Source organism: Protopterus annectens, chromosome 8.part0, assembly GCF_019279795.1.
Source record: "Protopterus annectens isolate FY-2018-M chromosome 8.part0, PAN1.0, whole genome shotgun sequence".
NCBI classification, from domain to species: Eukaryota; Metazoa; Chordata; order Ceratodontiformes; family Protopteridae; genus Protopterus; species Protopterus annectens.
In genome coordinates, this window is record NC_056741.1 from 1,758,713,384 (window position 1) to 1,758,732,926 (window position 19,543).

The window sequence follows — 19,543 nt, forward strand, 5'->3', positions numbered from 1 at the left end:
GAAGATTAGTCTTGTTAATAGTAAAACCATGCAAGGTCAGTATCTGTCTAATGTTATCAATACCCCAATTATTGGGGATAACAGTAAATAATGAAGCTATATCTAAAGTAACAAAAAAACAAGGACCTGATATAACATTAAAATAGTTACTCAGTTGTGAAAGAAAATCCTTTGTGTCTCTCAGTATAGTATCACATTTGTTCAATGCAATATGCAAATTATTTTCTACAAAAATTGATAAAGGTTCAGTTAACCAGACTCTACTAGATACTATAGGTCTCATTTGAGGTTGTTGTAAACTCTTATGTATTTTTTGGAGACCATATAGTATAGGGATACTAGGATTATCAACTTTAAAATAGTTAAATAAAGATTTAGAAATCAACCCAATTATAAGGAGATCAAATATTAAAAAATCAACTTTGTCAATAACACCTTTAAGTATTTCTGTAGTTAAAGAAGTATAGGTATGCATGTCCTGTAACAAATCCATCATACCTAATATATAGGTGTGTTTGTCTATCACTACAATACCTCCACCTTTATCAGCTGGTCCTATCTCAATGCTGCTCATGTTTTTTAACTCAATAAGAGCTTGTTTCTCAGCAAAAGTTAAATTATGAAAACAGTCAAACTGTTTGTCTGAAAATCGCTGTCTCAATTGTCTTTCACAAACATCAATAAAAAGCTCTACCATGGCATTAGGTGGAGGTACAAAAGTGATTGGTTTCTTAACAACATTTTCATGGCCGTTATCATTGTTAAAAATAGTTCTAAGAGTAAGAGTCCTACCAAACAGTTTCAAATCCTGTAAAACATCAGTTAATTCTGCTTTTTGGGCTGGAACAAATGTTAACCCTTTGTTCAAAACTGATAACTGTGGATTAGTTAATGAGACAGATGAAATGTTAATGACTAAACCTGTTTCAGCCTTTTGCCTGTCCAAGTTTCGCCTTCCTCGCTCTGTAGCTGTCGAATCCTTGGGTTTGTGTATTGGCTCCTGGACCTGCCCTGTATTGCTAATGGTTTCTTTGATAAAACAAATGTTTCAGTGGTCTGAACGGCCAGCGGGTCTCTGCCAACCATTAGCGTGCTACTGTCTTGCATTGTAGCTACTTTGGGCTTAACAGAAGGTTCATTTTGAAGAGTAAAAGTCCTATGTAAATCTTTTGTAATGTCCAAGTTATGAGAAACATTATCATTATTTACTATTTCACTGTTAGGTGGCTTCAAGCCTGTAGTCACAGACAGAGCATAAACTTGTTGTTGCGTGTTCTCTTTTTGAGAGAACGCTCTGTGAATAGTCTCAGAAACCCGCCCACTTCCTGTCGGGCGTGATGTATTTGTGCTATTCATTGGTCAATCCCTAGCCAAGAGAAGACTTGCCCGTTCTCAAAATCTAGTTTATCACATTGAGTCTTTCTGGCTTTAACCATAGAAAGTCTTTTATCATAAGCTATTATATCATCAAAGAGTTTATCCATCTTAACACCAATTATGTCTATAGAATAATTATTATAGATAGTGTCTTGCACTCTCTCTATTTGTTTAGCGATCTCCACCTCTTCAGGTCTGAAGAACTCTATTAGTAATTTCATATATTTTTCTCTACATTCCAAATTAAGTAGCTGCCAATGTCTTAGGAGTTCAGGGTAGGTAGAGCCATAGGAAGGCATCGTCGATACCCTAAGCCCTTGGGGTGGAATATGCAATTCAAGTGAGGCTTCTAAATGAAAGTGCTGCCACTGCAGATGCTTGTATTCGTATAGAGCATTCTCTAATGACCGATGGTCTTTGTTAAAAGTCTCAAGTGTGTTGAAATCAGTTGTTGTATTATTCGCATGTAAGTTAACAGTTCCATCAAGGAGAGGATTAATTTGTTGGTGTAAGATGGTATTAAATCGCTGTAAATAAGAATTGTTCACTGTAGCTTGAGAATTAGTATCACAGGAAGTCGAGGCAGTCGTAGGCATTCCAATACTGCCTTCAGCCATGCTTCAACAACAAGGCAAAAATGAGTATAAAATATACAACAAAAAAAAAAAAAAAAAATATATATATATATATATATATATATATATATATATATATATATATATGTATACCTCATTGTTGATGAAGAAACCACAAAGCAAAAAATGAATATATAGTCACAAAAACTAAGGTTTCAAGCAAGGCTCATAGAAGTAATAAATAATCCTTAGGAAAACTGATAAATTCTTTATTCTGTTGAACAGGTAAGTGCTTTTGCGGTTCAAATCTGCTTCATCAGACCATATTAAAATCACAGGTAAACTGACAAATATTTAAAACACAAAACAACCAATCAAATCAACTGAAAAAGAGAGGGAAAACTTATGTAATAGATATGTAAAACCTGGCTATTCAAAAAGCATTTCAGGATAGGTAATCTATCAGCAACAATGGTGCAACATATAAATGCAAAGCATATAAATATACACACATATATTTAAAGAGAACCAATGTTGTAACTACATTCTATGCAAACCTATAGACAATATGGGAGTAATTATAAAAATTATATAATAAATAGTATAGTGTATAAAAAATATATATAAAATCCATATTGTGCATATAAGCATAATTCTGTATAAATATATACGTATACATATATATATATATATATATATATATATATATATATATATATATATACACATATATAAATAATAATAGATACAAAATACATATACATATATATATATAAAATGCATATCAAAAATTGTGGTGTTGGTAAATATATTGAACCCATCTTCTATTCTTATATAAGTGCAATGTGTATACGGAAATGAAGGTCAATGTTTAAGCGGTCTAGCTTTCAGAAGAGGTTTCAAAGAAACCTTGTGATTTAACCCAGGGGGTCTATCAGCCTGAAATTTTAATATCCATTTCTGTTCCTAGGATTCAGTTTTATTTATAAGGTCACCACCCCTAACACTGGGTCATATAAGTTCTAGAGCTAGAAATCTAAACTTATGGGCAGAACCTTTATTTTTAACATGCATGGCCAATGCATTCGTCTCTTTAGCATTTCTAATATCCCTCAAGTGCTCTAAAATTCTCTCTTTAAATGCCCTATTGGTTTTACCTATATAAAAAGAAAAACATAAAATACAGTAACAAAAATATACCAAATGTTTGGTAGAACAATCTGCATAAAAATCAGTATCAATTTTAAAATTAAGACTTGGATGGAAAAAGTGACCACCTATATGTAGGTGAGCACAAGCCATACATTTTCTACAGGCATAGGTGCCTTTTCTGCCAGATGAAACAAAGTTTGAAGAATTCAAGGGTCTATAACAAAGTTGTTGCTTAAGAGTTCTATTATTTCTCAAAGTAAAATCTGGTTTCTCACCAATAAACCCATGGAGTTTAAGTATGGTTAATAAAATGTCCCAATTAGTAGTGATTGTTTGACATACATCAATATTACTAGCAAAGTTCAAAGGCATATGAATCTTCTTGTTATTATTTATAGCTATTACATTAGAATCAGAGATGTCAACAGGCTCTAATACAATAGAGGTGGATGTATTAATACCATATTAGGGTTTACATCTCTTGTTCCTTTCTTTCCATGCTTCAGATATCTGTTTATCAATAACCTTACTCTTGTAACCCCCTACTCATAAATTCTTCTTTTAATAAAGATAAAGCCGAAACTAATTTAGTATCATCATTGTGTAGCCGCATAGTGTGAAAAATTTGCCCTCAAAGTGCATTAGACTTAACATGATTTGAATGCATGCTACTATTATGTAGAATACTATTAAATTTAACACTCTTCCTATAGATGCTAGTCGAAACTAAATGTTACATATCTTTACTAATCTACACATCTAAAAAAATCAATATCTGTAGTTGAATATTTGAAGGTAAACTGAAGAAAATTATTAATACTGTTCAAATAGTCTAAAAATTCAATGAGAAGGTCCTCAGTACCACGCCAGAAAAGAAAGATATTGTCTACAAAATGAGTGTACCAACTAATGTGACTACTATACTTAACATTACAAAGAACATGGTCAGTCTCCCATTTTACTAAAGTTAGGTTGGCGTAGCTGTTGGCACATGCTGTGCCCATTGCTATGCCTACCTTCTGTAGATATAGCTTATCATTAAATATCAAAACATTATTTTCTAATATAATCTCTAGTAAAGTACATAGAAGATTAGTCTTGTTAATAGTAAAACCATGCAAGGTCAATATCTGTCTAATGTTATCAATACCCCAAGTATAAATAATGAAGCTATATCTAAAGTAACAAAAAAACAAGGACCTGATATAACATTAAAATAGTTACTCAGTTGTGAAAGAAAATCCTTTGTGTCTCAGTATAGTATCACATTTGTTCAATACAATATGCAAATTCTTTTCTACAAAAATTGAAATTCCAGTCACAACATTATCTATAATGAAAATCTTAAACTGTCACTCAAATAGGAAATGTAATTTTAAATTTATTCTGCTAACTTTACTTCTCAGGTCAAAAGTCCTTTATAAATGTGAAGACAACACAGACAAACCTAGTATGTTGTAGCATTAACCAACGAGTGGGTGTGGTATATTGAAGATGTACACACAGTTGGTGTGGTTTAATAATGAGGGTGAAGCCTGAGTGATTAAACAAATTCAACCATGGGTAAATCTTCAATATACCCACACTCATGAGTTAGTTATTGCTATTATACAATGAGATCATTTAAGAAAGAAATTACTTACTCTTCTATGCCTTTGTATAATGGTGTCATGGTGTTCTTCTATGTTGTTTCCACATTTTTCTGCATTGCTGATGTACTACACATGTTTATGAGACTTACATTCACATGGTTATGCAGTATATCAGTGCTTTGGAAAGCAAGCAAAGAAGAAAGAAAGATTTCCATTTTATTTGTTAAAAAATAAATAAAACAAACTCTGATGGACAGTTTAGAGGTGTGAGAGAAACGTGGCAGAAATACAAGGAAAATCAGGTACTGACTGTTTTTTTTATTGGTATATGCTCAATTTACAATGGGCACACTGGTTGGGCTAACCAATCAGTGTGCATGTTTGTGAATACTAATGAACTACCATTGTATAATACCTATTATTACATTACAAGCTCTTCTCACACTGATTGACCACTACCTGAAAAAATCACAGTGTGCATTATGTTAATAATTAAAACATAAACACATGTTGGGCTACCAGTCCACTGAAAAAGTGCAAGATTTCTGTGAAAACACTATTTTCTTAATTTCAAGAACTCTGTAGAACCTGTCATTTTGCTACTAAACAAAGGAGGCACGATTTTCACCATAATCAAAGACTTTACTTTCTGTAATCACTTTATGCTGTGACACAAGCCAACAGAATTATGCAAAGAGGAAATAGTCTCAGACTTGGGTTTATAAACTCAATTTCAACTTCGCTTTATTAAATAGTGTAGAGTCTAAGCTATAAATTTAAACAATAAAAATCAAACAGCATATTAAGAAATGCAAGATGGAATATAAAATAGCTGGATATTCTGCTCATGTCAGCAACCAAAGTTGCTGATAAGGGTTGTCATTAAAAATCAGGTAAAGAATATATTTTCAGGCAAATATTAAACCAGGCCTGTGTAGAATATAGCCTAAGACAAAGAGAAAGTAGATTTCAAAGGTACAGATGTACAATTATGTAGAGAAGAAAATATTAACACCATGATTTTAAATATAGTATGAAATTGGATAGGAGCCCAATACAACCTTTGCAGAACAGGAGTGCTTCAGTAACTACATCTGCCAGTAAGTATCTGCATTGCTGAATCTTTGCCTATATATAATTGCTTAACATCAGTGCTTGGACGTCCAATGTAAATTGTACTGTGTTAGTACTGTTGAGAGGAAATTAAAGCGTTAAAAACTACAGTGAGTCTCAGGATATACCAAATGATTAGTCCTGTGGAAATCTCTCATATGAAAAGAAGATGTCTTGACAAAAGGAAACATTTGATTTCTTAATGTCAGTAAATATTAGAGGAGCAACCCAAGATTGCACAGTTTTTATAAAACTTCAGTATAATGCCTATCCAAAGAATAAATAATAGCAGAAATGAAACAGACCAATCACTCAAGACAGCATGCACAGCCAGTGTGTGTGTGTAAGACAATGGTCAGTTTCATCTCTTCACAACTAATCCAGTGAGGGATGGTTTACAGATTGTCCATGTGATGCCCCTGCACTGGCCCAGTAATCAAGGAGCCTCAATCCTCACCTCTAGTACCAGTGAGGGATGTGCACATTGGGAGGCAAGTACAAACACAGTAAAGCACAATTTTCCTTAAGAGCAAACAGAGATCACAATCAGTCTGGCGCTGGTTTCCACACTTTCTCCAGATCCACAATAAGACTCCCCACTGGCACAGCTATAGAGTTAAGTCCTTAGCCAGGGTTCCAAGCCAAGTCCTCCCAGAATTCTCTCTGTCCAACCAGTGCTTCATGTCCCTGCCCAAGTAGCTGACACACACGCAAACTTTGAGATTTGATTTCTACACAAACACTTGGGAAAGGCTGGCACAGGTTTACTGGCTATGCCCCCTTCTGCCCAGATCATAAGGTAGTTAGCACTACCACCAGAACTCCTTATCAGCTACTATTAAGGCTCTTACCAAAGGGTGCCCAATCATATTATTATCGTATATATTTTATTTTTATTTTATTTTACTATTATTATATTGTATTATATGTTACTATTATCCAATGGTAAGTATGACCAAGACTTAAAGGCTATTTAGGAGTGGCACGTACAGTGTCACCAAATACATACGCAAATACTTTAAGAGCATAAATATCTCTAAACAAACCAGCCACACTTAAAAGTTTTAAATATATTTAATAATAAATAATAAAAGCACATGACAATACTCAGTAATTCAACATAGTGGCTGCAGAGTTCAGAATCACAGGAAATATTTTAAAATAACATTGCAAGACAGTCTGAAATAAATACAGAAATCATGTAAACCAATCTTTACTATATTCCTAACTATCTCTAAAAGAAATATTATAAATAAATCTTACAGAGTGAGGCAAATACAGATGAGAAGTACTGAATGGATGTTTTCAGATCCAAGACACGATACAAAATGCACAGACTCACTCTCTGTGATAGTTCTTAAATTAATAATACACATGACTGCTGGGTTAGCCAGGATGACATCACTATTTGTCATTTGCCTTCAGTTCCCAGGCTAACAGAAACTTAGAATTTATCATATCTGTGTCAGAGTACATATCTCTGAGAAGATTGTCTAGAACTAGAAGTCATAAAACAATTAACACTTTTACATTTGGAACCTAGTAATTATATCTGCTTCCAAACAACAGAAAAACCTATAGCTTTAGACATTTTGTCTGCTTGCTGCACTGAAACTAACTTTTTTATAGCACATTGTAAAATACTTTTAACTTATTTTCCTGAAGTTTTGCAACTTAACTATGTATCTTCCAACTTCTGCTATTAATATAGTTTATAGAAATTTCCATTATTTTCCAGTAGGGTACATTGTGGTTACATTCTTTAAGCTCACTATATAACATGTAGTTCAACACCAACTTCTGCACCAGTAGTTTCATATCCACATAATGTACAGTTCTCTTACATTTGTAAGACAAGCAGTGTCACATTTCTATATAAGCCATATTAAAATGTTTAAGTGACATATACTTATTTTAAAAAATTCCAGCGAGCTGAACTGGCAGCATTTCGGTTTGTCACCCCCCCCCCCACGAGAACTCAAGGTAGTTTTTCAAGTAACCTTTGAGAAATCTTGCTTAAGAGGGTTTAGTCTATCTGAGAATACCTTATCCCATTCCCTGTCTTGAGATTCCAGCTGCCTTGGCATTGCTGACTCCAGTACCATGCTGCACTGTCACATCATGTGCTTGCAAAACTAGGCTCCACCACAGTAATCTGAGATTTTCCTGGCTGGCTCCCTGTAGCCATAGATCTTCCTCAGACTCCTTCTGGGATTCACATGCACACTCCCACTCATCTTGAATTAAGTCTAGAGGTCGCCTCACCCTGTGCTCATACACCAACTCAAAGGGTGAAAAACCTATGGATTACTGTGGAACCTCTCTGTAAGCAAACAACAGATGGGGCAAATATCTGTCACAATCCCTCCTAAACTGGTCTGCAAATGCCAGTAGCATGGTTTCTAGTGTAAAGTTTAACCTCTCACCTAAACCATTATTTCTGGGGATGGTAGGGGTGGTCTTCAGGTGCTTCACCCCACAGTACTTCCACAGACAAGCCAGCAGATCTGACATGAAATTGGAACCTATATCAATCAGTGTTTCTTTTTGGAAATCTACCCTGCTGAAAATCTCTAATAAAGCATTTGCCACCTTGTCTGCCTCAATGGAGGACAGAGCCACTGCATCAGGGTTTCTGGTAGCATAATCTTCTACCACTAGGATATACTTTGTCCCTGTGGAACTTGGGGTACTCATATGTCCCACAATATCCATAGCTACCTTCTGAAATGGCTCATCAATCCCAGGCAAAGTCATCAAAGGAGCTTTCACCCTGTCTCCTGCCTTGCCTACTTTTTGCACTGCTCACAGGTCTTGCAGTACCCTGTTACATCTCTGGAAATCCCAGGCCAATAGAAGTTCTGCATAATATGCTCTTTGTACATTTTATGCCCATTTGACCTGCAAAGGGAATATCATGGGCTATGGCTAGAAGTGCCAGATGGTAGGCTCTGAGCACTACCAACTGATGTATTCTCTCACCCTCTAGCCCTCCCTCAGGGGTCCACTCTCTGCAAAGTAATCCTTTCTCCCAGTATACAGAATTCCCCTTCCCTTGAGAATCAGATGCCTCACTACCTACCTCCTTCAGGCCTTGTAATGTAGGGTCTGAGAACAGAGCCTGTCTCAACTCTCTCTCTCTCTCTGTAACCCTTTCCAGCTCCCCTTCCACAGGAAATCTGGTATCTTCTGACAGCTGTGCCTCACTGTTAGGCTGGGTACTACTACTCACTTCTGCCCTTGCAATCACTCTGTCCAAGGGAACAGCAGTACACACAAGCAGCTGTGGCTCACTTTCAGTCTCACTGCTACAGGGTAGATCCCACCCTGAAATAACCACCTCACTGGTCCTGGCTGCATGTGTGCGGTCTATCTGGGTCTCCTCCAGGCCACCGGACCCACACGCTTGTCTCCAAGCCTGAATGCGTGTAACTGCATGCACACATGTTACTGTATTATCAAAATCATTCCCTACCAGGACATCTGCAGGGATATCATCAAATACACATACTTGCTGGCTTCCTTTTCCACCCTCCCAGCAAAGGTGAACCCTAGCCAGAGGTATATGGAATGGGGTCTCTTTAATGCTCTGCCTGGCATAGACTGCTGTTAGAAAAATATGTATTAATGTATATGTTTAGTGCTTATTGAGAAATAAGAAAGATATAATGCATTTTATTCTATTAATGTTATGACAAGAAAAATGAATTCATATGAAACTGCAAGAAGCTTTTGGAAACTGCAGTGTGCCTTTTGCAAGTTGGCCTCTGACCCCAGCAGCTGCTAGCTCCGCAAGAATTAATGTTTATGCTTCTCACAAGTGATTATCTGCTGGGTCAGGAAATTAAATGTGTGAAATAATGAGAATCTTCTGCTCTTTTCCGCCTGAACAATTGACCTTGTATATGTTACTAGATAATGCACAGGCTGCAAGGAGGAAGTGATAACATGTAACAAGAAAAATGTATTGAGAACTGTATCTACTGTTATGTTTGAATTAATTTAGAACCTTGAGTGGAAACTTTTGTAAAAGGGTATTGTAACTGACCAGGTGGCTAGCAAGGCCACATTGTTTACCAGAAAAACTTTTAAGCAAAATGTAGTATCAGCATTTTAGATGAATAGAATATTGTAAGCTAAAGTGATGTAAAACCCCTTGTGACTGACTATGTCAGCCTGGTGGGAAAATACTAGTAAGAAATACTATAAAAGTTGTGTTCTTCCTGTTTCATTCAGACAAAATTCTGTACTTGTACGTTTTTTGCCTCCTGGTGTACACTAGTAAAGAACCCAAAATCACACCAATAAGTCTGAACCAACTGTGTAAACCAATAAATAGTTCCAAGTCACCAAGGGAGAATGAAATAGTCCTTTATTTTTATTCCAACAACAGATAATAAGCACTTTCGTCTGCCAAATGAGACTTCATCAGATAAAATTATACTGGTACCACTCCTATATTTATACTGCCAATAATTATCTCAATCATTCAATGAAGTTAAAAATGTAAAACACCTGAATAAAATTAGTTTATCTACCACACCAGTGTGTGCAAAAACAGTGTTATTGGAATTTTAAAACAATTGTATGAAACTTTAAAATATTTTAAATTTAACAATAAATTATTTAGGATCTAATGTGACTACTTTATACAAAAACTTTTTTTGTATAAATTAAAGAACTGTGACATAAATAAAAATAAAAATAAAAATGAAAGTAATAATAAATTCATACTCTCCCTGCTTTATCAACTAAAATAGCTTTAATACTAATGTATTCATTCAAGCCAGGGAAAATATTAGCCTTCAGTCTCAACTGCCATCTCACTTCCCTATAAAGTAGTGTATTCTTCATGTCACCCCCTCTTAGATTATTTTTAACCAAATCAATGATCCCAAATTTAAAACCTTTAAATGAACTACAAAGAACTGAATGTTTATAAAGGGCACTGGTTTCCTTCTTAATCCTAATATCATTCATATGTTCGTATATCCTATCTTTCAGTGCCCTTTCAGTTTTCCCTACGTAGAAAGATGAACATTGTGTGCAAATGGCTAAATATACTAACATCTTAGTGTAACAATTGCCCTTACAAAATTTAACTATACTACCTAAACCATTGTTTAGTTTTATAAATTCTTTTTTGTAAATGTGGCCACATTGTCCACACCTACCACATGGGTTAGTAGCTTTTTTAATATTGCTAAAACTTCCACCCATCTCAAACAATCTTTTAAAACTAGTACCTATCTTGTAGGTGAAATGGGGTATGTTACCTACCGCTTCATGTACTTCCTTCTTGGTCTTTAATATGGACCAGTTAGTTTCCAAGATTTTCGTGAACTCATCGGAAAATCCATTAAATTCAGTTATACATGTCCCTAGATAATTGGTTGTTTCCTTGTTGGGTTCCTCTCTTTTCTTGAAAGGTTGACCCAATAATGCCTTAAATTTCGTCCCCCAACCATAATATACTTCCCCTAAAATTTCTCCAACCAAGGCTCTCGGGTACCCCCTCTCTATAAACTTTTTACCTAAAAAAACAAATTCTTCGAATAAATCTTTGAAGTCAGATGTCATCCTCGCTAACCTAACAGCCTGCCCTTTAATCAGGCTCTTTTTTTGATGAAATGGGTGAAAACTGTCAAAATGTAGATACCCATTACACCATGTATCCTTACGAAAAATCCTAGACTTAAATCCTTGTGCAACTTTACTAACTGTAATGTCGAGGAAATTGATGCTATTTTCCCCAACAGTATGTGTGAAAGATAAGAAATCAGTTGTATTATTTAAATAGACAATAAATCCCTTCAAAATTTCTTTTGTACCTTCCCATATAACAAAAATATCGTCCAAAAACCTTAAATAGCACTTAATTTATTTACTGTGTGCACTGTTGAATATGTATCTTTCTTCCCATTCTAACATCACCAGGTTGGCGTAGATGGGGGCGCAAGCAGCTCCCATAGCTACACCACTCACCTGTTGGAAATATTCCCCTTGGAAGCCTATATAGTTATTATCTAGAACAACTTCCATTAATTCCAAAATCAGCAATTTCTGGTCTGTAGGTACGTCTAGATGTTTATAAAATTGCAAAACCTCCTGACCGTGGGATATAGGTGAACAAATCCTTTACATCTATGGTTAGGAAAATAAAATTCTGTACTTGTATGTTTTTTGCCTCCTGGTGTACACTAGTAAAGAACCTGAATCGCCTGTGTATTGATCTTTTAATTACAGTATTTTTTTCATTTAACAGATTGGTCCTTTGCGTACCGGAATTCCTCAGAAGTTGTGGATCAGAGCGTAGCGGTGGTCGAAGTCTGCATGCAGGAGAAGATACCGAAATGGTTCTTCTTGAGTGAAAAGACCTCCAACTGAATTGTCGTTTAAAGAGGCTGGCCACTTTCTGATCTGTGGCTGAAGAGCAGATCTCTACTTCAAACCGTGACTGCTCAATACCGGAGGCTCAGGTAGGGAGACTTTTTGCCTTTTTTCTGTTTTAGATCAGGGACTAGGTTACAGTAAATATTGTTTTTTTGTCAGATTTGTCATACAGATCAGGGACAAGAAAAATTACTGTTTATTTGGTCATAGATCAGGGTAACAGAATAAGGTAGGCAGTTATTCTAGATAAACTGTGAAAGGAACTGAAGTTGTGGTACCACGTGGTAAAAGGGTTACGTAACATTTATTAACATGGGAAATCAGTGCACTAAAACATTGCGAGACCCGCCCCTAACCGAAGACGCAAAATATATGCAACTACAACATGCAGATAATGTTAGATATTATGCAAAATGGGTTAACAAATATGAATTTGATGGGAAATTAGACAAATCTTCACTTGTTAAACTTCTTAAACAGCTTAAAAGTGATACAAAAGGTCAGGCAAAGAAACAACTGCAATTAGGCATTCCTCAGGCACACAGGTGGAATGAGGAAGCAAACCGTAGGGAACAAAAGAGTAATAATTCAAAGGCATTGTTTTTAGACAAAGAAGATAATAATATAGTAGTAGCAACTGCTCCTCCTCGCCTCCCCCCACTCCCCTTTTCAGGATATGAAGTGGGTGGACAAGCTGGTCCACCTCGCGTATCCTGATGTCTCAGTGAAACCAAATTGTTTGTTAGAGATCCCATTGAAACTAGGTCCGAACAAGTAAAACACAGGGGGACATAGAATCGTATCAAATGGAGAAATTTACAAGCTGAGAGTGAGGAAGAAATATGTCCACTTATAGGGGTACCAAATCCTCAGGCAGGGCAGGTTGGACAGGACCCAACCTCTTGGTATATAGGCCGTGGACACGGGAGCATATCCGAAGGCTACTGAGAATTCCCCATCCAAAAGTTAATTTTACAAAATTCCTAGAAGATTTACAAGGCATGAGATTAAGTTACCACTTAAATGGGAAGAAGTAGAAAAAGTAGTCAGACAAATTGTAGGTTCAGATTGGCACATGATTAGTCGGACCTGGAATCCTCGTAATGCAGAATTTAAGCCACTCCCACATAGTGACACAGAACTAGACAATAGAGTAAAAGGCCTTACAGACCGAATCTATGAGAAGTGGAAACCTAGAGCAGACTGGACTTGTATTAATCAATGCATACAGCAAGAAAAATGAAACAGTAGATGGGTACTATGCCAGATTATTAGAGTGCTTTAACAATCATAGTGGCATGACAGTTCCTGAAAATCAAACGAATGATTCCCCGAATGAACAACAATTGAAAAATGCATTTTTAAAAGGTTGCATTGCACCTATTAGTAGCTTCATTATGAAGCATATGATAGATCATCGAACAAGTAGGTTACAAGCCTTACTTGAATATGCTAGACATGCTGAAAGACATTTTAATAGCAAAAGAAAAAGCGCAAGTCTTCACTGCTGAAGACGGAGCTGAAGTTTATGTATTACAGTCTAGTAAAAAGGGTAAGAAAAATGCACAGGGAAATAAACAGTTTGACAAATGGTCAGAGGACTTTGAAGAAAGGAAAAAGAGGTGAATGCTTTAAGTGGGAAGAAAGGACATCTAGCTAGGGATTGTAAACAAAATAAGAAGGTAACCACAGAGGATAAGGGAGATGAGGACTGACTATATGATGGTGAAGATACACCATACGAGAGTCAGAAATCCTCAGGAAAAGACAATAAAGAAAGAACAAATGTAAATGTGATAGAAGGAGTAGAGGAAGTGCAAGTAGACATGGAAGATGAAGAAAATGAGATTTTAGATTTAGCATTATTGAGCCTAGAGCTCTACCTAGCAGACACAAAACCGGAAGTTACACTTCTGGTGGAGGGGAAGGAAGTTAAATTCCTGTGTGATTCAGGAGCGTCACGGACTCTGATACACTCCTCCAAGTTACCAGAACATTCAGAATCACCTGATTATATATTATTGAAAGTTGCAAATGGACAGCTATACCGGGAACCACTTTCCCATGATATAGCAATAACTGACCCTGTTTCTCGGATGACTCAAAGGAGTAAAATTGTTGTTTCTGCAAAATGTCCAGTGAACCTATTAGGTAGGGACCTTATTAAGATATTTGGCATAGCAGTAGTTCCGACTATGCAGGGTATGGAGGCACAGCGACAAATGGATACTTTTGTGGTGCGACCGGAGGGTGAAACTTTTTACTGGTACAGCCAGGACTTAGTTACGACTGGTCCAGGGGCAGTGACCAAGGAACTGATGAACGTAGCCATCAGTAAATCCCCCTCCCTTGACACTGACAGACAGCATTTGTTGCATTGCACTCTGTATTACTGTAGCACACCAGGACCTGATAAGGAATATGAGCAAGAATTGTTCAGAAATTGTGCAAACAGATTAGTGTTATGTAATCTGTGCTGGGATACTGAGGGAAACAGTGTTGTTAGCTGTTCATTACCTCAAGAATTCCTTGCACTATACAAATCTAATCGATTACCACATGTCAGTTTAACTAAGAACAAAAATGTAAAATGGGCAGACCTAGGAGATGGGAGAAACAAACTGATTTAGAATTATCAGAGCAGGGAATACAGAAACAAAAACTGAATTGGCTAACACAGGCACACCCAGCTGTACACTTGCAGTCTAGTGAGGACAGCTGATTAGCATTCTTATTAGAAGAAGAGGAGAAAGCCTTATGTAACATACCAAAGATTCTTTGGTCAACAGGCAAGTCAGATGTAGGACTTATTTGAACAGCAGGACCAGTTACTATTACACCAAAGTCAGCATTCAGACCACAGAAGAGACAATATCCTTTAAGAAAGGATGCAGAGATAGGAATCAAACCTATAAGAGCAGCATTACTTAGAGAAGGAGTACTGGTAGAATCTCCTGATTCACCATGTAATATACCCCTATTTTCTGTTAAAAAGGCAAATGGGGAATGGCGTATGGTTCAGGACTTACAAGCTGTAAATAATGCAGTAATACCTAGAGCACCTACGGTGCCAGATCCACACACTTTGTTAAATGATTTGAAACCTCATCAAAAATATTTCTCTGTGGTAGATATCAGCAATGCCTTCTTTTCAATACCTATACATCCTGATAGCCAATATTGGTTTGCATTTACATTTCAGGGGAAAAGGTATACCTATACTCGACTACCATAGGGATATTGTGAGAGTCCAACAATATTCGCACAAGAAATGGCTAGTAATTTGGTGGGATTCACCCCACTGGGGGGTAGTCACATTCTACTTTATGTAGACAACATCTTGCTAGCAGCCCCCACCCAGCAGCAATGCAGGGAGGATACCATAGCACTGTTACAATTCTTAGCAACACAGGGACACAAAGTAAACAAAAGCAAACTACAGCTTTGGAGAAAACAAGTTAGATACCTAGGATATGTAATATCCAAAGAAGGTAGAATACTAGATGAGGATAGGAAAACAGCGATTTTACAAGCACCCAAACCAGCGACCAAGAAGGAAATGATGTCCTTCCTGGGAACAACTAACTTCTGCCGGAGTTGGATATCAAACTATGCTTTGGAATCTGCTCCACTGACCGACCTCATATACAAAAAGCCGATGGCAGCACAGTATTTATTACAATGGACACCTGAAGCAGAAATGGCTTTCTGCAGGTTAAAACAATTAATAGCTTCTTCATTAGTTCTAGGATTACCAAACTATCATAAACATGTCTTTCAAACTGTAGACTGTAAGCAGGGATATATGACATCAGTGTTGACACAACAACATGGGGATAAGTAACGCCCCATAGCTTACTATTCATCACAGTTAGACCCAGTGGCGCGATCCTTGCCCCACTGTGTACAAGCAGTAGTTGCAGCTGCAGTGGCAGTACAGGTTTCAGCCTCAGTGGTGTTATTCCACCCTCTCACATTGAGAGTACCTCATGCAGTCGCGATAATTTTACTGCAAGAAAAAGTAGCATATCTCTCTCCTGCTAGACACCTTTCCTGTATAACTATACTGTTGAGCCAACCTCATATGACAACTGAACAATGCACAACATTAAATCCATCAACTTTGCTCCCAACTCCTGCGGATGACACACCACACAGTTGCCTGCAGAAAATTGAGCAGAAAACCTTACCCAGACAAGATCTCACGGATATTCCCTTGGATAAGGCTGAGGTGACATATTACGTGGACAGCTCATGCATAAGGGGCCCTACAGGGAAAAATCTAGTGGGGTATGCAATAGTTACAGACACTGAAACCTTAGAAGCCCAGTCCTTACCATATGACTTGTCTGCACAAGCAGCAGAATTGATTGCCTTTACACGAGCTTGTACCTTAGCAAAAGACAAATGTGTAAACATATATATTGACAGTCAGTATGCTTTTTCTACTGTACATGTTTTTGCACAGCAGTGGAAAAATAGAGGGATGACAACATCTAGTGGTAAACCAATTAATCATGTGCAATTTATTTTAGAATTGTTAGAATCTATTCAGTTACCTACTAAAGTAGCCATTTGCAAATGCGTAGCTCATATGAAACAGCGGGACAGAATTTCAATAGGTAATGCGAGAGCTGATGCAGCTGCAAAGCAAGCAGCTTCAGACTTAGAAACTTTACTTTTAGATGAGGAATTACAACCCTCTGAAATTTTAGACCAAGAAATGTTAAAAACAATGTAGACGCTTACTACAAAAGCAGAGAAACAAAAATGGGAAAAAACGAGGAGCAATCCTTGAAAACGGGTTGTACATCTCCAAAGAGAAAAAAAACAATTTTGCCATCTAATTTGTTTAGATATGCAGCTTTGTTGAGCCATGGGCAGTGCCATGTCTCAACAGGGGGGATGGTGCAGTTAGTAAACCGAATATTCCAAACATATGGATTCACAAATTACACAAAAAAATTTTGGGCGGCATGTCATATTTGTAACAAACATCATGCACAAGGGGCATTTAAACCTAAACAAGGAAGTTTTCCTACACCGCCATATCCGTTCCATACTATTTGTATGGATTTTATAGAACTGAACAAATGCGATAACAAAAAGTACTGCCTTGTCATTGTAGATATGTTTTCTAGATGGGTGGAAGCTTTTCCAACCAAGAATCCAGATGCAACAACAGTGGCAAAAGCCCTCATAAAGGAGATTATTCCTAGATTTGTCATACCGGAAAGAATTTATAGTGACAATGGTACACATTTTGTGAATCAAACCATACAACAGTTGGGACGTTTCTTTGGGATTTCCCTGAAGAACCACTGTGCTTATCACCCTCAGTCTGTGGGACTGGTGGAGAGGCACAATTGTGTCCTTAAGAACAAACTTAGAAAGTTAGTCATCGAAACACAGAAGAACTGGGTGCACTGTCTGCCTCTGGTGCCGCTGAGTATGTGAACAGTTCCAAATGCAAATGTTTTAACTCCTTTTGAAATGGTGTTTGGGAGGGCATATTATGTACCTCAGTGGAAAGCTCTCATGCCTGCAGACCAGGAGGCTGATAGTTCACTAGCTAGTTATATGAGGAAACTGTTAACAAATAAATCTCTCTTGCAGTTTAACTCTTTTTCAGATAAAGAACAGACCAGACCATTGGAAGCGATTCTAGCCCCGGGGTCCTGGATCTGGGTGAAGGTAACAAAGAGGAAGAATTGAGCAAGCCCAAAGTGGGAAGGACCATACCAGGTACTGCTGGCCATGCCTACTGCAGTAAAAATAGCCGAAAGGTCATCTTGGAACCATTTGATGCACTATAAACCAGTAAAGAACTTTTAACTTGATAAAAACATTGTAACTGTTATGCAACAAGAACAAAATGGCCAAAGATAGAAATTCAGACCAACCTCAAAAATGTTGCATAATCATATTATTGAGCGTACACTTGTTGACTGTACTTTTAACAATTTTCTTTCTGTTGTGGTTTTTTCATTTCTCAACCACACAAGTAAAACTGGATAAACGTGATGAGACATCCATAGACTGGCATCCAAACTTTAACACATACCTAGCAATAAAACGTGTATATGCTGAGACTATGAACATTTCAAACTGCTGGGTTTGTACAGTTATACCAACAGCATATGGAGGACTACTAATGTCCGCTGCTGCTGTTCCTTTAGGGATCAATGAGACTTGGGAGAATTTGCTTTTTGACACAGGAACTGTGAGATCACAGGATAAAATAGCATTGTATTTACCTGTTACACAAAAAGGGATTGTGTGTTTTTTCAAGAATGATACTCTCCAGGTGGGGTGAAGTAACTGTAACATAACAATATCTTATAAATGTTATATTAAGACTAAAAGTGGGGTTACTGTTTGCAATACTAACTATGATTCATACTTGAACTCAATGAAAATAACGTTGAATGAGATACAAAGAAATCCTGTTTTGATTAAACAATTGTCAGTCATAGATAAGAAAATGTTTCATGCAGGGTTGGTGTGTATTAGCACTAAAGTTGAAAACTGTTATTTTGTGTGTGGGAAAAAGGCATACAAATGGCTACCTGAGAATTGGTCCGGCAGTTGTTTTTTGGGCTACCTGGTTCCGGCCATACGACACACTGCGGAATTTCCTCTGGGTAAAATACGGAACGTGAGAGATGTTTCCAAGGAAACCAAAGATCCAATCGAGAAACCTGTGAATCCAGTAGGGCGAGTTGAAGCAGGTTGGAAAGACCATAATTCCGTGAAGGACAAAAACAAATTGACTCATATGGACTTGAGTGACAGTGTTATATCTTGGGCAGGTATACTCCCAGCGTATGGTGCAGTCAAATCGATTTGGGAGCTGAGAAAACTGTCGAAACTTCTCGAAGTAATGAGTAATGCAACTTTTTCTGCTCTTGAATTAGTGCCTGATGAACTGAATGCCATGAGAACTGTTGTGTTGCAAAATCGGATGGCTCTTAACTTCTCCCTAGCGGTGAGAGGTGGTACGTGTGTGCTTATCAAAGAAGAATGCTGTGCATACATACCAGATAATAGACATGAAATTAATAACCATCTGGAGGTGATTCAGCAAGTGTCGGCCATGACCAAACCAGGCCCAAACCCTCTGACAGATTTTTTCCAGAATCTGTTTGGGGGTGGGGTTCCATCCTAATGAATATTCTGATTGCATTTTGTGTGGGTTTACTCCTATTAGGAGCATGTGTTTGTTGTGGAATCCCCTGCATGAAAAGATTAATTAAAGATTTTATAGATATGTCTGTCTCTGAAACCTTGTATCAAGACATTGAACTTGAGGAATTGGTTCCAAATGAAATTCTCCTTGAA